The sequence below is a fragment of the Eurosta solidaginis genome, chromosome 2 (genome assembly GCF_040869045.1).
Source record: "Eurosta solidaginis isolate ZX-2024a chromosome 2, ASM4086904v1, whole genome shotgun sequence".
NCBI classification, from domain to species: Eukaryota; Metazoa; Arthropoda; class Insecta; order Diptera; family Tephritidae; genus Eurosta; species Eurosta solidaginis.
Window position 1 is genome coordinate 120317877 of NC_090320.1, and position 21363 is coordinate 120339239.

Consider the following 21363-nt stretch of genomic DNA (forward strand, 5'->3'; position numbering starts at 1 on the left):
GGGCAAGTTGCCTTTTACTTTTAGCTTTTATTCTTAGTGGCGGCCACCGTGGTGTGATGGTAGCGTGCTCCGTCTATCACACCGAATATCCTGGGTCCACGCCCCGGACAAAGCAACATCAAAATTTTAGAAATAATGTTTTTCATTTAGAAGAAAATTTTTCTAAGCAGGGTCGCCCCTCGGCAGTGTTTGGCAAGCACTCTGCGTGTATTTCTGCCATGAAAAGCTCTCAGTGAAAACTCTTATGCCTTGCAGATGCCGTTCGGAGTCAGCACAAAAGAAGTAGGTCGCGTCCCGCCAATTTGTAAGAAAAATTAAAAAGGAGCACGCCGTAAATTGGAAGAGAAACTCAGCCTAAAATCTCTTCACAGGTTATCGCGCCTTACACTTATTTATATTTATTCTTAGCTTTAAAAATTTTTATTTCGCTTCTTTTAGCCTTTAATTTTTGTCTATATAGCCTTTTTCCTGCAAAGAAGTTCTGGCAACACTGCTTTAGTGTTTTGACATGCGGCGAAAATTAAAATGAAAAGTGGGAAGCAACTGTCAGTAACCCCAATCTTTTGTAGCGAGTGTTTGATATCAAACATACGTACTGACGTCTCTTGTTATGTATGCTCTTTGAGTACACTCTTCAAGTTCACATACAACATCCCATCAGACAAATCATCACATCAACACAGCGCCGATCAACGACTCACTTAAAGAACTTAAGGTGCGTGGTTGCTTGGTTGCACAAACTTTTTTTTCTATTTACGTGATTCACGTAAAAAAATACACTCTGTGATTGATACAAGGCAAAGCAAGTGAAATTGCTAAATTTCGTGTTTTTAACACGCTTTTATTAGCTTGGCCTGTATGCAACGAAATCTTTGAGCTTAATTTTCACCGGTTTCTAGAAGTCTGATTAATTTGAAACTTTGCATACGTATCAAGGACCGATGACAATGCATTAATGTGATGGTGTGGTGAAATTAGGTCAACGGCCATAAGGTCAATTGGCCTTATTACCACATTGAATGGCCATAAGTTTGATTGAAACTTTGCACACATATCAAGGCTCGATGACAATGCATTAGTTTGATGGTATGGTGACATAAGGTCAACGGCCATAAGGTCAATTGGCCTTATTACCACTTTGAATGGCCATAAGTTTGATTAAAACTTTGCACACGTATCAAGGGTCGATGACAATGCATTAATGTGATGGTGTGGTGACATAAGGTCAATTGGCCTTATTACCACATTGAATGGCCTTAAGTTTGATTGAAACTTTGCACACATATCAAGGCTCGATGACAATGCATTAGTTTGATGGTATGGTGACATAAGTTCAACGGCCATAAGGTCAATTGGCCTTAATACCACTTTTAATTGCCATAAGTTTGATTGAAACTTTGCACACGTATCAAGGCTCGATGACAATGCAATAATGTGATGGTGGGGTAACATAAGGTAAACGGACATAAGGTCAATTGGCCATAGATTTGAAACCTTGCACATAATGCGAAAAACGCATTCCTTTATTAATGATAGAAGCATACTGGAGCCCTTTTTTACATGCTTTTATTAGCTTGGTCTGTATCTTTGTAACGGAATTTTTGAGCTTAATTTTCACCGGTTTCTAGAAGTCTGATTAATTTGAAACTTTGCATACGTATCAAGGCCCGATGACAATGCATTAATGTGATGGTGTGGTGACCTAAGGTCAACGGACATAATTTCAGTTGGCCTTATTACCACTTTGAATGGCCATAAGTTTGATTAAAACTTTGCGCACGTATCAAGGCTCGATGACAATGCATTAATGTGATGGTATGGTGACATAAGGTCAACGGCAATAAGGTCAATTCGCCTTTTTACCTCTTTGAATGGCCATAAGTTTGATTAAAACTTTGCACACGTATCAAGGCTCGATGACAAAGCAATAATGTGATGGTGGGGTCACATAAGGTTACGGACGTAAGGTCAATTGAACTTGTGATCACCCCAAATAGCCATAGATATGAAACCTTGCACATAATGTGCATTCCTTTATTAATGATAGAAGCGGATGCATGGCACATCTACGAAACAGCATACTGGAGCCCTATTTAAAACGCTTTTATTAACTTGGCCTGTATCTATCTATGTATCTATGTATCCATGTATGTATGTAACGGAATCTGGAGTGGAGCCGAGAGGCCCGGTAATGCAGAGCTCCGAGCTCCGTTGCACCTTTTGAAGCATTTTAAGATAGGTACTTTTAGCTAGTGCAGGCCACCAGACCAAGGCACCATAAAGAAGAAACGGGCGCAAAATGGCTGTGTAAATACACTAGGTCAACTTAGGGGAGAATCTCCAGGAGGTGCCAATTTTCCTCTTGCAGGTGAATAGCTCTGCTGCTGCCTTCTTGGATTGCTCCACTATATGGTCACTCCATAATAGCTTCCTATTCAGAATGACTCCCAAATACTTGACTTGATCGCTAAACGCTAAGAACGTACCCCCAATTCTTGGCGGTGTAAGATTTGGTACTTTGTTCCTCCTCGTGAAGAGAACAAGCTCGGTTTTATCCGGGTTGGCTTCCAAACCTGTGGCGGGTTGTACTCCTGGAGCAGCTCCAGGATGTCAGCTGGGTCCGTTGGCGTTACTGGAACCCAGGCTCTATCCCTTGGTCACGAGGGGATATAACGCGCCTCCACTACCTTGAGGCGCGCGCCCGGATATACCACCCCTATCAACGTGACGGCGGCCCTATAGAGGTTTACCGACCTTACGTTGTCACAGGCAATTAGCTTGACATTGGACTGGAACCACCCTGCATCGGTGTAAGATGGCGGTGGACCAGGGTTGTCTTTTTAACCTTAACGGCCACCGTAGCGAGCGCGGCCTCGATCCATTTCCACTGTTGTTTCGGGATCCTGCCATCTTCGCTGCTCTCGTCTATAATACCAATGGTCTGCCGACCCTTGGCCATTTCGGCGAAAGACCGCATCCAGCCTCCCTGCTTCTTGGCCCTTTTCGGTGCCGTGGGGTTGGATTCATCCATGGACCGCTTGCGTTTTGAGGTTTCATCACTCTCGACCAAAACTTTTAAAATTACTTGAACTAAAAAATTAAAAATAAATAATAGTTTAAAAAAACTAAAAAACACGCTTTTATAGCAAACCGAACTAAAAAATAGAAAATAATTTTCAATTAAAAAGAGGTTATATAACAGCAGTAGAAGGTCAAACAATCGTTTATAGTTAATCACCTCAAAATAAAATTATAATAAAATTTAAGTTATTAACAGAATAATTTTATTCAGAGTAAAAAGCGTGGGTGCATTTGACTCAAGCCCTCCTAACCAAGCTAACCTCTTTTTAATTGAAAATTATTTTCTATTTTTTTAGTTCGGTTTGCTATAAAAGCGTGTTTTTTTAAACTATTATTTATTTAAACACACCAACCGCCTTTTAACTATCGGGTAATTCCCCCCACCAGTGGTAAGGGTTACCCGACACAGCTGAAGGCAAGGCAGTCAGTGATTTTTTTTTTTAGTTTTTTTTTATCACACACTCATCACTGCACTGCGTTGTACCCCTCGTCGTCACATACGTTGACAAAAACTTGCTACAGAAACCATATTTTCACTTGGTTGATAGCCTTAGATTATCTGTCACAGAATTCACTTTATTAATCAGTTTACGAGCTGAAATAATACCAAAAAGCCGAAAAATTAGCACTGCGTTGGGTGGCTAGTGGCTTATTTATATTGGTTGCCAATCATAATTACTCACAAACACAATTGATCTATACGGCGGATACGTTACGAGGGTGAATTGCGTAACGCCACAGATGAGCGCAAACCTTTGCCTGTGCGCCTGAATATGCAACGCAAGCAACTTTATTCTTTTACAATCGCGAAATAATAGACAGATACGGCAGTCGGACAGGAGTGTGGAACCGCAATCAAAAAATTGCAACGGGAGATAAACAATTGCATTTCTGCGCTACAATGTCATAATATTGACATCACAAATTGGGATGCAATTATAACCTACTTATGCTCCACAAAACTCTCTGAATCTACATTGGCTCTTTGGGAACAGACCGTAGAACGAAAAACAGATATATCAAAATGGGAGGATATATACAAATTCCTGTCCAATCGCTTCCAAACATTAGAAACAGTTTCTGATCTTAGGGGTAACAAAACAACAAAAGCACCCAAAAGTCAGAATTCGAATTCTAGGGAAAATTCTACGAAACTTGGGGTTTACCAAGCCAGCGTACCAAAATCGGCATATAAGATGTGCAACAGTACGGAGCACAAATTAAGAAATTGCCAAAAATTCCGTAGGTTGTCTACGTCAGGGAAAATCGAGTTTGTAAAAAGCAGTAGTTATTGTATGAATTGTCTGTCTTGTGGAAACACCGTGACACGATGCACCAGCCCATTCAATTGCAGCACGTGCCACGCAAGGCGCAACACCTTGCTCCATCTCCCGACAGCACAACCACAGACAACGCCTCAAAAGTGGACTCAAAACGCCACCGACAACACACCTTCAACCTCACAACAGGCTAGAGCAAGACTGGAAGCTGAAAAAAGGCAAGATAATGCTAACAACGTCACTTCGTGTAATGCTAACACAACAAAGGGGTGTTATTAGGAACAACGCGGGTTAATATAATCTACAACGGAGTGAAATTTTCCGCCAGAGTGGTGATAGACTCTGGGTCCGAATGCTCTTTCATAACAGAAAGACTAAAGAAGCGAATAAAGCTTCCGTCCAAACGTTTGCATGTGCAAGTGTCAGGAATAAATAATACACCATCTGCACAGGTAAAGGAATCATGTTTGATTAACTTAGATTCGCTTACAGATCCCTTAGTAAGCATCAATACAGTGGCCCTAGCCCTGCCTCAATTAACAGGGGACCTTTCGACTTGCCAAGTTAGCGCAACGACTCGGCAAGCGTTCCCTGATCTGATTCTGGCGGATAAGAGGTTTTTGATTAATGAACCAGTCGACCTCATACTTGGAGGCGACATTTATCCCCAGATAATACTAAACGGTATACGGAAGAACGTTCTAAATACGCTTCTCGCCAAATAAACCGTCTTCGGTTGGATTTTAACCGGTCGTGCAGATGCACCTCACCCAACCAATACACGGGTATTCTTTTTCAATGAAATAAGCTTAGACAAGCAACTAACCGCTTTCTGGGAAATTGAAAACATACCAACAAAAAAGCCCTGACTGAAGATAATGCCTATTGCGAGGCACTATATAAAAACACGACGGAAAGGAATTCAGATGGAAGATATACCGTCGCCCTTCCATTCAAACAAGACTTCCCAAAAACCCTCTGTTTGGGCCCATCTCTTAAGGGCGTCTGCTCTCAGTTCTATCGGAACGAGACACGCCTAGCCAAGACACCGGCCATACAGATGGAATACAACAAGGTACTGACAGAATATGTCACGTTAGGGCAGATGTCCAAGGTACACACCGTAGTACCACCACAATCATCTGATTGCTACTTCTTGCCGCATCATGCGGTTATCAAAGAGGAAAGCACAACGACTAAAGTGAGGGCCGTTTTCAACGCGTCGTGCCCAACATCCAACGGCAGGAGCCTGAGCGATGTTTTACACACCGGCCCAGTACTTCAATACGACTTAACAATACTACTTCTCCGATGGAGATTTTACAAGTACGTCTTCAACAGTGAAATTGAAAAGATGTACAGGCAGATCTGGATAAAAGAAAACCAAACCCAATACCAAAGAATAGTTTTTCGTCTCAAAGCAGGTGACCCTATCAGTATTTACGAACTCAACACGGTAGCCTTTGGGGTCAACTGTGCCCCCTATCTAGCGATCAGAACCCTACATCAATGCTCCTGCTCCTCAATTTGCACAAAATATTTAGCTTTTGCCGTATGTACGAAAAAATTCTTATGACGTGGCGGCGTACCCTTCTCACCATAAGTGTAGAGTTCGTAGCTGCAATCAGTTATCGGTTCATAAACACCCTGCGGCGTGCAGACATAACCAACTGTAAGCGATGAGAGAAAGAATGCAAGTTGACTTAGATTACCAACCACCATACTAGAGCCATCCTCCAAAAAGAGGGCAACATAAACATAACGATTAATATTGGAGAGACAACGTTCTGTGCCAAAACTATGATCACGGAAACCACGTAACTCGAGTTGAAAGCAACGTTCCGCCAATTGAACCTCACCCAACAAGCGGCCACTTTGATCGTAGTGCTTTCGTTTCTCAACCATTTCGGGTACATGCTTGGGTAAATTATAGAATGCATCATTCAAAGCCTCACGCGCCACCGAATCTGCTATGACGGCCGAACTCAAATCGCGATTGTAATAGAAGAAAGTGTCTTGCGTTGTAAATTGCATTTTCAGGCGCACAGGCAAAGGTTTGCGCTCATCTGTGGCGTTACGCAATTCACCCTTGTAACGTATGCGTCATTGACGCATAGAATCCTCGGGATAAACATGAAAACCGCAGCCTTTGAATTCATCATTCTCGCGCGTACCATCTGTTGTGAAGTAAAGCAGGTCGGGCAGTTTTGTTGTGCAATATAAACCGTGCTCGTATAAATAGAGATAGAGACAAGCTTTGAGCACGCCATTGCGCCCATGAACGACATCACATCATAGCTTTGTGGATCAACATCGAGCGCTTGTGGACGATCGATTTGTGCATGGAACTCGGGCGAATTAAGTTCGTCCTTTGTGTAACAAACTTTGTTACGTAGTCGCTTTACCAACCACAAAGCTATGATGTATTTCAATTGATAGAAAACGCCTTTCGCTGGGTAGATATCAAAGACGAGTTGGGATTTCAAACGTAAAACTGCAATGATGAGCGCGGTGAAGAGCACCACTGCTACAATGCCGCCAAAGATCGCGACAAATACGTACATTTCGAGTTTTTAGTGCGTGTGTAAGCTCGCGTGTTCTTTTGATTTTCTATAGAAATACAAATTAAGTTTAGCTTGAAATTGTAATATGTAGCACGGCTATACAGTTTTTGTTGTTTAACTTTTGTTCTAATAAGCTGACATAATTCGTCAAAATTTCGCTAATTCCGCAATTTATTGAATCAAAAGGTTGGCTAGTAAAATCAACTAACATTTCGCCATCCTTGGGTGTCTTTAGACGCAAGCTATATTTAATAAATTAATAATCAGTTAAAAAGAATAAGAAATTAGAAAAATTTATAAAATTATCAAAAAGGGAACGATACTTATACTTACCCATCACACGTTTTTCTTCATAATGAAAATTCATTCAAAAATGTCTGTATACTCATTTCCATGAATGAATGACATTTTTGAATGAACGAAACAAGGTTGCCACTTGTCTGACTTCGCCGTTTTTTTGTTTTTTTAAGCGGTGAACACATTGTAGGCGTTACCATCGGACCACAATTCTGATCCGTGAGATCCGACAAGCACGACAAGTCATACGCGATCTAGGTAGGTGCCCGACACACCCTACCAACCACTATGGTTCGGGACCCACAAAACAAAAACAAACAACCAAATGAGCAAAAAAAGGGGGGGGGGGGGGGAAAGACAGAATAAAAGACAAAAAAAAATTTTTTTCCATTATTCGTCCAAATAAGCATATTTTACAAAAGAAAAATGGGCACATTTTAATCACAATTTATTTGTTAAATATATATATTTACAAACTGGGAAAGCAGGGACCGACGTAATCCCGTTTAATGCGAGCTATGCTTTCGCTGGCGATGCAACAAATTCCTGGCCGCCCGCGGAGTCTGCGCGCACCCAAAGGACCCCTCATAACCCCGATAAAAACGGGTATACCACGAGGGTCCCTCGTCATAATATCGAATTGTCAACCTTATGCGGTTTAAGTTCCGCGGCACATTTAAAAACGTAATGCGAAGATTGGGACGAAGTTCGAACGATGCCCCGAAACGAAAAGGAAAGAAAGTGGTATCATTATATTATGAAATTTGATCCCATAACCAAAAAAAAAAAGGCTACAACCCGTATACTCACATGTTTTTTTCCTTTGATGAAACTTGCCACTTCGCTTGTCACGCTACAAATGCCGGTTGTGTGCACAGATTCAGCGAACATAACAACACTAAAATACAGTGCTGCCAGACAGACATCAGCAAATGAGTAAAACCAAAAGCGCTGATCACATGAACAGGGCTCGACGACAAGCTGAACTTCACAAAACAAAATATGAGGAAAAAATAAAAAACGTAACTCACTTTCCATTATTATTTCATTTGGAAAAGTGAAGCCTTCTTCTAAACTCCAACTTAGCTTTAGACTGTCTCTTAAACTACAAAGAAATAACTTTCGAAGGAGACCTTTCAAGTTTTATTAGCCTAAATTTAACTGTGGAAAAGCTAATTGGAGATTACGATACAATTTTTAAGATTGATAAGATAATTAAAGGAAAGTTTAGAAATTTTTATGAAATTGTAATTTAACATAATAAACTTTATGGAAAAAAAACACAAAAAAAAAATGCAAATTTCCAGAAGGAATCAGAGTTCAGGTCGCGTCAGAACTCAAACGTGAATGTCCTCAAACACCTCCGCGACATGACCATTAAGTATTGTTACGCTGCCAAATTGGCAGCACCGCCCAGCTGTATACTCCAATGAGTGGAAGAGTTAGCAGCTGACAGCTCTACAAATTACCACACTCTATAGTGTAGGCTATCCCCGCCAGGGTTGTTTTGAAATCAACAAACTCACCACCATTTGTGATTCTCACACAAAATGGCCAAAATCAACACAAGGAGTGTTCCAGGGCAGCGAATAAACGCCACATTACATCTGTCGTACATTTTACTTGCACGACGTCGCTTGAACGACAGTCTTATTCACCAGCTCTGAATTACAAAGAGCCGTGACAACACACGGATTTACCATGATATAGCGCACATAATCGCGTTTTGCCTGCATTAAGCAACCAACAAAAAATATAGTTCTTCAACAATCTTTATTTTTCACTCTTTTGATTATTTCAATATCAGAATTTTCATTCTGATGAAAATATTTTCAAACTTAAAGATACTTTTAGGCGTATCTCAATGGAATTTTACTAAACATAACAGTAGTTTCAACCAATACACGTATTATGTCAGCTTAATCAGATTATTCATCCCAAATAAACCCTTTATCCCGAGTACGCCAACCACAATCTCAGCCAATAAGCTCCTAGTACCTGCTCATATGCCACCCAACCTCCTGGAGACAAAGCAAGTAATAACAAATTCCCGTTCCAGAATGACGGGCTTCTCGTTCAAACGCAACAAGACGGAGCAACGCGTTGACTCCTTCACCGTCTCCTGCCGCTTGTGCCATAAGAATCTCGGCTGTACAGGGGAACGTCGGCAGAAGAACGCCTCCGGGCTGTCCTAATACACCGGCACTGCCCCAATTGTTTATCGCCGTTCCATCGGTTAGAAATATGCCCTAGCAGCGACCGTTGCCACCGCTGTCGTGAACCACACCACACTACGCTGCATATGGAGGATGAGCAACCGCAGCCACGCCCTACCTACCACGACGAGCACGACGAGGAAGCAAGTGCCGACGAGGTGCTCTCCATTCACATAACGGAGGACACCCGATCATGGGCACAACAGGTAGCAGATGCGTAGAAAGAAATGGAAGAAATATCCAGAGGTGCAGCAGCTTTAGCTATCGCCCCAGCTCCCAACGGTGAAGCACGATCCTTACGACCGCTGCTCCAACACGAAAAGCGGACAGCAGTCCCAGACCGGAAACGCGACCAGGTGCGAAAGAAACACCGGGATGGCGCGGAGACACGTCCTTTCCGCACATCGCACCGCAATGCCAGTGGGCGACGGTGCGGCGCGGAGCCGCGTCCGTTCCGCTCGACCCGATGCTCCACTGACAGAGCGGCCCCATATCCACCACGCCAGGAAGGTACTACCACGAGTCTGGTCCCACGGCAGGCGATCCCAACCGGCTTCCGAACATAGAGACTGCGGGCAACCAACGACGCGACGACGATTACCCGATCATTTATAGCTATTGCTCCTACCGCGATCGTTCGAATAGAAGCAGGGGGTCGCCTCCATTTGGTGCGCGCCCTCCTTGATCCCTGCGCGCCGCGGTCCATGATAGACGCGCACTTAGCCAACGAACTCCAGCTCGAGCGGCTTAACACGACCAGACTTACGAAGGGTACCTTAGTGTTACGCGGGAAGTATAGAATTACGGATAGGATCACGACCCAGGCTACCGTGGTAGCACGACATACGCGTCTGAGCCCAACCGCAAAGATTAACTCCTCGATCGCCTCATCATTTCAGTTCATGAAACTAGCTGACCCGACGTTTTATCGATCCGCGCCGGCGCTGCTTACACTTGGTGCCGGCGTCTACGCCACCATCATGGTCAGTGGCACAACCCCGGCTACGGTCAATGGGCTTCTCATGCAGCCCACTGTCTTCGGACTGGTAATATCCGGAGCTTTCCAGCAATAATGTTCTGGCATCGCTCATTTACAGTTAATCTAATTTCCTACCAATTTCAAAAGTACATCTAATTAACCAAGTGCATCAAAACCAAGCAACCCCACGTACATGAACACTAACTTTTCCTTTTTTATTCACAGCTCCGCCCAGAGAGGCTGCATTAGTGGAGACCGGGAGTTCACAGGAGATCATATGGGAATTTTAATTTATTTAAGTTATCCCGCCTTGGGGCGGTTGCTGGCGTACTCATCAGTTTTTTTTGTTCTTTCGAGTTGCTCGCCGCAAGGGGGCCAGCATGTTTAGGCCACCAGCCTAAATATTCGCTACCACCCTAATGCACATTCTTGGCAATATTATTATTCATCGGTCACGGCCCACCCCTGCCGAGCGCTAACTTCAAAGGGGAAAAACTCGACGAAAGTTAGCTATCGGCAGGTGGTGCGGACCTTTTTTCGTTTTAAACTCTTTCTTCTGTTTTTGAAAGTTCGAGTGCCAGCAGCTATCTCACAGGTGAGTTTCCTTATTTTCGACTTATAATTAATTTTGCCAATTCCACAAGTGTAATTCTCAAACTTTGAATTGCCAATTGTACATTTTTTATATCTTAACCATTTGCATTAAGATTGCAAGTAATTAATTTGATAAATTTGAATTTCCAAGTGCATAGTAAAGTGTGCATTTTAATTAGTTCTTTCCTTTTACTAGTATATCTTTCTGGTTGAATTATAATTTATGCCGTGCACGAATGTGTAATTAAACATTTTAAGAACAGTGAATTTCGAATTGGTTTGTGAAGTAATTCCTTTTTTGATAATAAATAAAGCTAAGAATTTATATTGTTTATAAAGTGAATAAATTTGTCCTTATTCGTTGCTCATTCTTTTCTTTACTTTCTTTTTATTTGCGACGCACACGCCCGACTTCCCCGGGTCCACACTGCGCAAAACAGTGGCTTTAACAGATATCGTGCTAAAATTTTGTAGAAAAATAGTTCTTTCTTTCGTCATTTTATAAAGACTGGTTTTCATATATGGTCTTCGTCACGATATAAGAAGCCACTACCCTCATTGCCAGACACTTTCCATAGTGGCTTTGTCCAGCCAGGCACTTTTTATAATGCAACACTGTACTTTTTCATAAAGCTAAACACTTTTTCATAAGCTGAAAGTTTTTACAGCAACCAAAATTTCAAACGATTTTTTTTAAGATTTTGTATTCGAATTTCAGTATAAAGTTGCTTTGATGTTCTTTGAAGTTTAGAAGGAATAAAAGTGTCTGGCTAATCAAAGCCACTATGGAAAGCGTCTGGCAATGAGGCTAGTGGCTCCTTATATCGTGACGAAGACCATATATGAAAATCAGTCTTTATAAAATAACGAAAGAAAGGACTATTTTTCTGCAAAATTTTTGCACGATATCTGTTAAAGCCACTATGACTCAAGTTTTATAATAGACCAACATCCTGCTTCAGTTGGAAGTATGCACTGAAGAAATTTCAACTTTTATAAAATGACGAAGGTCTGGCAGTCGCGCGCTCTTGCTCTATAAATATATAATCAAATAGCAAAATCCCTACAATATTCCCCCTTCCAAAGAATATTTTAAGTAAGCTAAATGTAACTCTTTTTCTTTGTGTTGTAATGTTCATTGTAAAGGCGTACAAGTAGGATATGTAGCAGCACGTACACACAGCCACGCTCACCTGATAAAAATGCTTGTTCTTATTCGTTTTTTTTTTTTTGTGGGTGCTATTTGGTACTGTTGTACTTCATAGGGTACAAAAAAAGTGTAGTAGCCGATAACGAAAACTAGTAGAAATTTAAGTGTAAACTTACAAAGAAATACCCTTATTTTTTTCAAACTTGTAAACCTCTACAATGGTAATGTTAATAGTGTAAATGTCTGCGATAGCTGTTTCGACAGTTGCCAATCGGAATGGTTTTGATTTCATAATTAATTTCAATCTTAAAATATTTTTTGAAATAATGCATATTTAAAACAAATTTATAGCTCTGAATAAATGTACCAGTGTTTATTAAATTATGATGACGTCTCAAATTCGAATTACATTTTTAAAACGCTCTTTAAGACTACTTAAAATTTCTGCCGGAGAACCATTTTCAGAAGTTGAAACAACAAGGTAACCAAGCAATCGCAAATCTTGCCCAAAAGCCATTTCAGCTGGTGTTGCAGAAATGTCTTCTTTAAAAACTGATAGTAATCCCAATAAAATATAGGTAATTCGTCGCACCAATATCTGTTGCCACCTTTAGCCATCAACGAAGATTTCAACTGCCTATGAAAACGCTCCTCCATACCGTTGGCGGATGATAGGGAGACGTGTCGATGTGTTGACTTCCAAGTAATTTTGTTATCTCTGAAAACAAATAAGATGTAAATATACAACCTTGATCTGTAGTTAAACTGGAAAAAGAAGCAGAAGAATATGGGTTTGATGGTGAATGAGGACAAAACGAAAGGGAGTACCTGCTGTCATCGAGCAAAGAGTCAGCGCATATTCGCCTTGGCAACCACGCTATTGTTAGCAGCCATAATTTCGAAATAGTAAAAGACTTCGTTTATTTGGGAACCACATCAATACTAGCAACAACATCAGCTCTGAAATCCAGCGAATAATCATTCTTGCCAATAAATGCTACTTTGGGCTAGGTAGGCAATTGAGTAAAGTCCTCTCTCGGCAAACGAAAATCATACTCTATAAGTCATACCAAGTTGTCAAGTCGTACCCGTTGTTGTTGTTTTTGTTGTAGTAGTAGAAGTGCTTCGCCCCATCCAATAGGTGCGACCGATCACAAATTGTCATCAATACCCTCTAACGGGAGTCCAAAGAAACTTGCTGTTTCAACAGGGGTGGACCATAATGTGAGGGGTGTTAGAGGCGTTGGTTCCACATTACAATTAAAGAGATGGTTGGTGTCATGTGGGGACACATTTCAAGCAGGGCATACGTTTTGTATGTCGGGGTTCATTCCGGATAGGTAAGAGTTTAACCTGTTGCAGTGTCCAGATCGAAGTTGAGTTAAATATACTCGCATTTCCTGTGGAGTGTGCGTTCCTCTTCCGCAAGTTTTGGGTACTGTTCTTTGAGTACTGAATTCACCGGGCAATTCCTGACATAGAGGTCCGACGCCTGTTTGTGGAGTTCACAGAGGACCTGCTTGTGTTTTTTTGCTTCATACGGCTGAGTTCTCAGGTGCCGTATTTCCTCATAATGCCTACGAGATGACTCCTTAAGCTCCTGGGCGGTGTAAGCTCATCAATCAGATGTCTGGTGGGATGCCCAGGTTTCTGGGTATGCAACAGGAACTGTTTGGTTAGCATTTCATTTCTCTACCTCATTATGTAGATGGTGTTCCGGGGACATAAGAAGACAGCCCGTGGCGGTTCTGAAGGCAGTATTTTGGCCGGCCTATAGCTTATTCCAGTGTGTAGTTTTTAGGCCTGGCGACCATATAGGGGACGCGTAGCATGTAATCGGCTGGCCAATTGCTTTGTAAGTAGTAATGAGCGCTTCTTTGTCTTTTCCCCAGTATGAGATTTGAGATTTTACTACGCCTCTGGATTTTCGGTACAATTGCGGCTGCATTCTCACCAAAATGTAGATCATGATCAAACGTCACACCCAAGATTTTGAGGCGTGTGACAGTCGGCGGCGTAATGCCATCGACGTGGATGTTCAAATGGTCGACATTTGGGTTGTCCATGTTGTAAATAAGGTCGCGGAGGATTCAGTCGGTGATAATTGCCAGGTTTCGCGAGGGCGAAAAAACTGAAAAGATGAGGGAGGTAGCCCGTTTATTCTGTTGCAAAGCTCATCGATCTGTGGGCCTGTGCGTGTGGCCCATTATTGTGCAGCCATCGGCGTAGGAAACGATAGTAACTCCTTCTGGTGGTGAAGGTAGCTATGATATGTAGAAGTTAAACAAAAGTGGGGATTGGACACCACCCTGTGGCACCCCTTGTTTAATTCTTCTTGGTTTTGATGTTTCGTTTCTAAATTGCCCCCGATGTCTGCCGACCACGCAGATAATTTGCGGTCTACGTTTTAAAATATGGGGGAAGGGTAGACCCTTCCAGGTCTTGCAGTAACGTGCCATGGTTGACCGTATCGAAAGCTTTTCATAGATCTAGCGCAACGAGTACTGTTCTATGGTGGGGGTTTTGATTTAAACCGAAATTTATCTGGGTGCTAATGGAATTTAGCGCGGTGGTGGTGCTATGGCGTTTTCTGAAGCCATGCTGATGACAGGCTAGTTGCAAATTTGCTTTGAAGTAGGGGAGCAAAATGGCTTCAAGCGTCTTGTGTACTGGCGATAAGAGAGATATCAGGCGATATGACTCTCCTATGCTAGCTGGTTTCCCAGGCTTTAGTAGCGGGACCACCTTGGCCATTTTCCATTTTTCGGGAATGACGAAGGTGGAAAGAGACAGGTTGAAAACATGCGCTAAATATTTGAAACCCTCCTTTCCCTAGGCTTTTAAGCATCGGCATGGCTATGCCGTATGGGCCACTGCTTTGGATGGTTTAGCATGACCGATGGCATCCTCGACCTCTTTCGTGGTGATGGTAATTGGTGACGTGCTGAATTTACGTTTCTGTGCGTGTCTGTTGGCCCCCCGTCTATCTTTGTCGACCGTAGAATGCATTATATATTGGTCGGCAGAAAGCGCTCGCTCATTTTTTCGCATCCGACAGCACTTTATAGCCAAAGGCGATGAAAATTTTGTCATTGTGCTTAGACGGATTCGATAGGGACTTTACGGTGGAACAAAGCTTACCTACACCGGCAGAGAAGTTGCAACCGCTTAGGCGCTCCTCCTATTTCGCCCGCTTGTGTTCATCCACAAACAATCTGATGCTTCTTATTTGGGGGTCGCCGTTGTCGAAACTGTCTTATAAGGTCACGTTCTCTCGCTAAGTTTGCAGCCTCAGCCGGAAAGTGAGGCCGAATTTGGGGAATTCTACCGGCGGGAATGAAGCGAGCCTAGGCGGTTTCAATGACCTTGCGGAAAGCACGCTTCCCTTGACGAGTATCAGCGGGATAGGGAGGGCAGCAAAAGCGGTTTTCTGTAAAGGATTTGTATTCATCCCAATTTCCTTTTTTAAGGTTTTTGAAAGTGCGTTTTTTCTGTGACGATGAAGTCGGCGGTACGCGCGAGCGAAATAAGTATAGGCAGGTGGTTGGATGCCAATGTTTCCGTCGGCTGCCAGTTGATGCAGTTTACGAGTCCTGCGCTCACGATTGATATATTCGGCGAACTGTGATCCTACCTTACGTGTGGGGGCGTCCTCGGTTTATTGTGCAGAAACGTCGTTTCTTCTATTTGATCCGCCAACATCTCACCCCTACTGTCTGCCCTGCAAGTTTGAATGCCATAGATCGTGGTGGGCATTGAAATCGCCTAAGATAATGCAAATCATTGCCAGTGAGCAGGGCGCTGATATTAGGGCGGTATCCACTGGGGCAGTAGGTGGCAGGAGGGATGTATATGTTGATGATTTTTAGGCTTGGATCGCCTGACCGGACAGACTTGACGTTCTAAAGACACTGTCCCTGCGGCAGATGTCGGGATTCAATAAATGATATTGCACATAGTGGTGCATGATAAACGCGAGGCCACCTCCATTTCCCGCTCTCACGATCTTTTCTGTGGACATTATACCCAGAAAAAGTCTGCAGAGCAGATTTTGCTGTGTGTTTAGTCTCTTGTATCGCAGCAGTACGGATGTTGTACCGCTTCATGAAATCGACTATCTCCGTGATCTTCCCAGTTAATCCATTACAGTTTAACTGCAGAATTCTGAAGTGCAACGGGGGAGGACGTCGTCACTCTGGAAGTAGGTGACGGGTGACTACGCCTGGGTTGTGAAAGGCTAGGAAGCAACTGCTGTGTTGGCCCTGAGACTGGACGTCTTTGGGTAAGCATTGGTGTACCCGGTGTGTTTGTGTTTGCAGCCTGGCAACATGGCGCTATGAAACCCGTCGGGGTTTGCCGTCGCGGAGATCAGAACATATAGGAAAGTGGCACCGTCCAAGGCAGGAGCTGCATTGGGCGGATGTCGCAAACATATATATTCTGTGCTGGCAAACGGTGCAAAAGGAGGTAGGGACTAAGAGTCTGTTTCCGTACCCGTCCTAGTATATGGTGCAGAAGCATGGACCATGACAACAGCAGATGCAGCGGCACTGGGAGTATTCCAAGGAAAAGTTCTTCGAAAGATTTATGGACCCCTACGCGTTGGCGATGGCGAGTACCGAAAAAAATTTAACGATGAGCTGTATGATCTATTCCCATACATCAACATAGTCCAGTGAATTAAAACGCAGCGGCTACGCTGGCTAGGCCATGTTATGCGAATTAAAGATGACGCTCCGGCCAAGAAAGTGTTTCTATCGGAACCCGCCTATGGAAGCAGAGGTAGAGGGCGGCCCCCACTCCGTTGGAAGGACCAGGTGGAAAACGATTTAAACTCCGTTGGTGTGACCAATTGGCGCCGGTTGGCCTTGTTGGACGGCCATAACCGTTTAAACGGTTATGCGCCAATTAAATAAGTAAGATCTGTAGTTATTTTTAACGGTACACCGAAACCATATATACAGATATTTATTTAAAAACTTATTTACAACTGTTGATGCAGAAACGTCTCTAAGAGCATAAGCCTCTGGCCATCGTGTAAACTTATCGACTATTGTTAAAATATAGCGATGTTCTTTTGAAATTGGTAAACAACATCTAAATGAATATGCTCAAATCCGCCTCTAGGAATCGGAATCATACTTATTGGAGACTTTGTATGACGATGTACTTTAGAATTTTGACAGCTAATGCACTCTTTTCACCAGTTATTGATTTGTTTATTCATATAAGGCCACACATTTTTTTTTTTACTTTTATCCGGATGTGATATCCTATGCAGCATATCGAAAACTTGTTCGCGTAAAATATTTGGTACAAAGGGACTAGGATTTTCTCCCCAGATTTCACAACGAATATTAAAATTCAAAATTGGAATTTTTATCAACATAAGATTTTGAAATGTTTGTCCAGAAATCAGTTTATCAAGTTCACTATGTTGTTGTTGTTCACTCTGTAAAATAATGAAATTAAGTTCTAAATTCCTAATCGTATCTATTTCAAAAGCACGTGACGCTTTATATACTGTATGTCACTGGTGTTAAGTATTTGAAGTCACAAGGCAACTCTATCAGCCCTTGCCATTCTTGCTTGTTTTCCTTTGTGTTACTATTTGCAACTTCTCAAACTACAGTTATGTACTTATGTAGAAAACAATAACCTTAGCTGTATCATATATGAAACTATGTATATACGCACATACATATTGAACCGAATATTTGCAGAACTAAGGGATACCATCATCTCTAATCCGATGCTAAGCAGTGACTTGTATGCACATCACTAATTCTATCATTATGTCTACAAATATGTACGTACACGCAGCGGAGAAGCAACGCACAAACACATGCAGATATCTTATCTAAGATGCTCCCAAAAGTATGCAATTATAATTGTGGAAGTGTCGCTCATAAATATACGCGCATATGAGAGCTATACACGTGCATCTGTAGTTATAATTATATAGCAGTAACTAAGTAAATTCTGGAAGAGCCTTGAAATATGCAGACGAGCAATCACAGAGTATAAAAGGCCGCAGCAGTAGAGGCACGACAATCAGTTTGATTTAAGACGCTATCTGGCGAGCAATAGAAGTGCTATTGTGAAGAACTTTAATAAAGGCCATTTTGGATTATTGAATATTGGAATTATTTATTCAACAGTTCAGTGATTCGAACGTTAGTAGAAGATTTGGAAGAAGCGGAATTTCAGTAAATTCGTTACAATTGGTGTCAGAAGAGGAATTGTTGAATAAATTCCGAAGAATTCGAATACAACAAGGACATGGAAAAGTTAAGTGAATTGAAGATCCAGCAACTGAAGAAGGAGTTGGAGAGCCGTGGATTGAATACAAGCGGCTTTTAACTCGAATTTCAGGCACGGCTACGAGAGGCAATGGAAGCAGAAGGAATTAACGTGGAAGAGTATGTCTTTCATCTCGATGTCGACGAGGCAACAACAAAAAATTGAAGAGAAAAACGAAACATCGCAAACAGTTACGAGCACAGACTTGAACACGTTTTTGGCTGCAATATCTGCTCAAACATCGACAGTGTCATCTCAACTTGCAGAACAGAAGACATATAAGTTAAGGAGCCCAAGGACTAGGGCTCCAAAAAGTTAAAGTTGGGGGCCGCCCCGCGGCCCCATTGCAACCTGAAAAGATCCAAATAAAAATAGCTTTTTCCGCTTAACGATATTTACCATTTATTCTTCCTCAATGTCAAGAACAGACTGACTCTATCATTCACTTAACCTAAGCTCTAAGCTTCTACATTAATCTAAGTAATTTCATAATTGCTGACACTGCACTTCCCACGGTTGGCCAAAATAATATTTTTCGCTTGTGTGGCGAATCACACGGCTTGCATTTTGTCCGCATATCATATCGCTTACGCTGCAGTTCCCATGGATTGCATTTTGTCTGCTTACACAATATGATATCGGATCGTTGGCTTTGCTTGTGTTTGTTGAAGTGTGGTGTCAGCACATTCTTACAAGTAAGTGTGTCTGCCCCCTTGTTAAGTACCCCCCCTTTAAACATCTGCGTCCCGCAGATGAGCTCCTTTTTCAGAAGGATCCTTTGCATGGCTTGGCTGGTCCTGATCTGTGGTCTGATTTAGTCTAGGAAAGTTGATTGTAGTAGTGAGTTTTCTCCAGATAATGTAGCATACGGCTGCTAGAACGGCCAAGGCAAGTGCGTCAAAAATTAGCGAAAAGTGAAAATTGTTGCCAAGTTGTTTAAGCTGATTAATATTTTCCATGCTCAGGCCGTGAATGTAGTTAAGGTTCAATTTTAGTCCTTCGCTCGTGATGTTTACCAAGGGCGGTGGCAGGGCCTGCGCTGTGCGTACTGATCTGCTGGTGAATGTTTGATTTCCCACCGTGACTGTTTCGTTGTTCAAAATAATGACGTACGTTCCATTTAGGGTTGTGGAGTAGTTCTTCCCTTGTAATAGGCCTTCAAAGTTTGTAACAAATATTGTTGAGCCTGTGATCATCTCGACGGTTTTGGTGTTGTCTGGTTCAAAGCGGCATTTGGCATCGCCACCTTTAACTAGCCTTGCTAGGCACCCGTTTTCCCGTAGTTTAGTCAGGGATTTGGGAGAGCAAATTGTTGTGTTGCTGATCGAAGGGCAATCCTCGGTCACCCCAAACGTTTCAACTTCGTTTATTAGCATTTTTTTATAGCTGAGGTCAACGTGTTGTCCTTTTATAACAGCGGCCCGTGTTATTAGGAGTCGGTAGCCATCTGGTTTTACCTTTGGCATTGAGAGTACGTACAAAAGTGTGCTACCGTTTGAATACACGGAGGCCGACCCGTACTCTATGGCTTCAATGGTGTTCTGATATGGTAGGGAATCTTCCTCCATTATGAGCCTTCCAATCTCGTCTTGATCAAGAAGATTTGTGTTGATTACGCCAGATTTCGCCATTTGGCACGCTTGGACGACTTCTGACACCTGTTCCTTCAAGATAAGGACTTTGCTTAGGTCAAGTAGTTCGATATTCTCCTCGCTAATGTTTTTGCTTATAGCGTTAATGTGGAGCATCGCTTCGTTTGCTTTCTCGATTGCCTCGCGGGTACCGTTGAATAGTTTTTCGTTGACCCGGTACTGGTGATTGTTGTTTATTATCACGTCATTCATGCTTCGAAGAATATAGTCCCAATCCGCTGCATCTGGAGACCCAGCTATCCACTTCCATGCTGAACCAATCCAGTCAATGGAACGTACCCTTCGTGATTTGCTTATTTGTAGTTCGTCGAGACGCAGCTTAGTTTGATTTAGGTGGAATTGTAGCACAGTCCGCACAGCCCTGCTTGTAATATCGTGCTCTGTTGACTCCATCAATTTGACCAAAGCCGTGTTGAAGTAGTTTAGGTCGACCACATGGACTAAACTGAAGTGTCCGTTCAGGATCCAACCACGCCCGTGCTCAATAGTTACTAGTGGGGAGCCATAATTGTAGATGTTGAGGCCGTACACGCCAGATATTAAAAATGAACTGTGTTCCATTATGGAGAGAAAAAAAAACTCATTAGTGTTGGTAAGATTAGTATTGACCATTTTTTGTTTTTAGGCACTTTTATTATTTATCCCAGGGACGGTGAACTAATAATAAATGGTTACATAATGTAAATATTGTTTTCTTTCGTATTTTTTCCTTTTATTATTATTATTTAAAGAACATTCTATTGTATAATAAAAAAATCTTTCCACACTAAGGGAAGAGTTAGAAAAAAAAATTTTGTGTGCTTTTTTGAAGTTTATTATTTTATTTATGTGTTTTTTGTTGCGTTTAAATGTATTCCTATATCCTACCACCGTCCCCGGCTACCCATCGTGGTACTTGGAAGGTCCACAGGATCCGAGAGCATGGATATGAAAGGGAGGTAGTTTGTAATTCTTTACTTTTGTTTGAAAGGTAGCGTTAAAGGCTACTACCCTTGGATCCTGCCGCCTTACAAAAACTCGTGGTAAAGAAGCTGAGGAAAGAGGATAATATTTCTAAGAATTACTGAAATGTTTCCTCTTTACCCCCTTCTTTAAAGTTTTTTTTTTTTTTTTTTGTTTTTTTTTTTCTTGTTTTTTTTTTTTTCTATTTGTCTAATTTGCCTTTTTTAGTAAGCGCATAATTAGTTTTTTGTTGTGGGCAGATTTCTTAAGAAAACATTTTATTTTTTATTTTGCCTCTTTTATTA

General features: G+C 42.1%; 1 protein-coding gene and 1 pseudogene across 5 annotated transcripts in view; one reads left to right on the forward strand and one right to left on the reverse strand.

The window, feature by feature from the left end:
• Hr38 (Hormone receptor-like in 38) overlaps positions 1-21363 on the forward strand; it is an 801608-nt gene that overhangs the window by 154999 nt on the left and 625246 nt on the right. The gene's annotated exons all lie outside the window — the stretch shown is intronic.
• On the reverse strand, positions 5868-6925 carry LOC137241626 (uncharacterized; annotated as a pseudogene).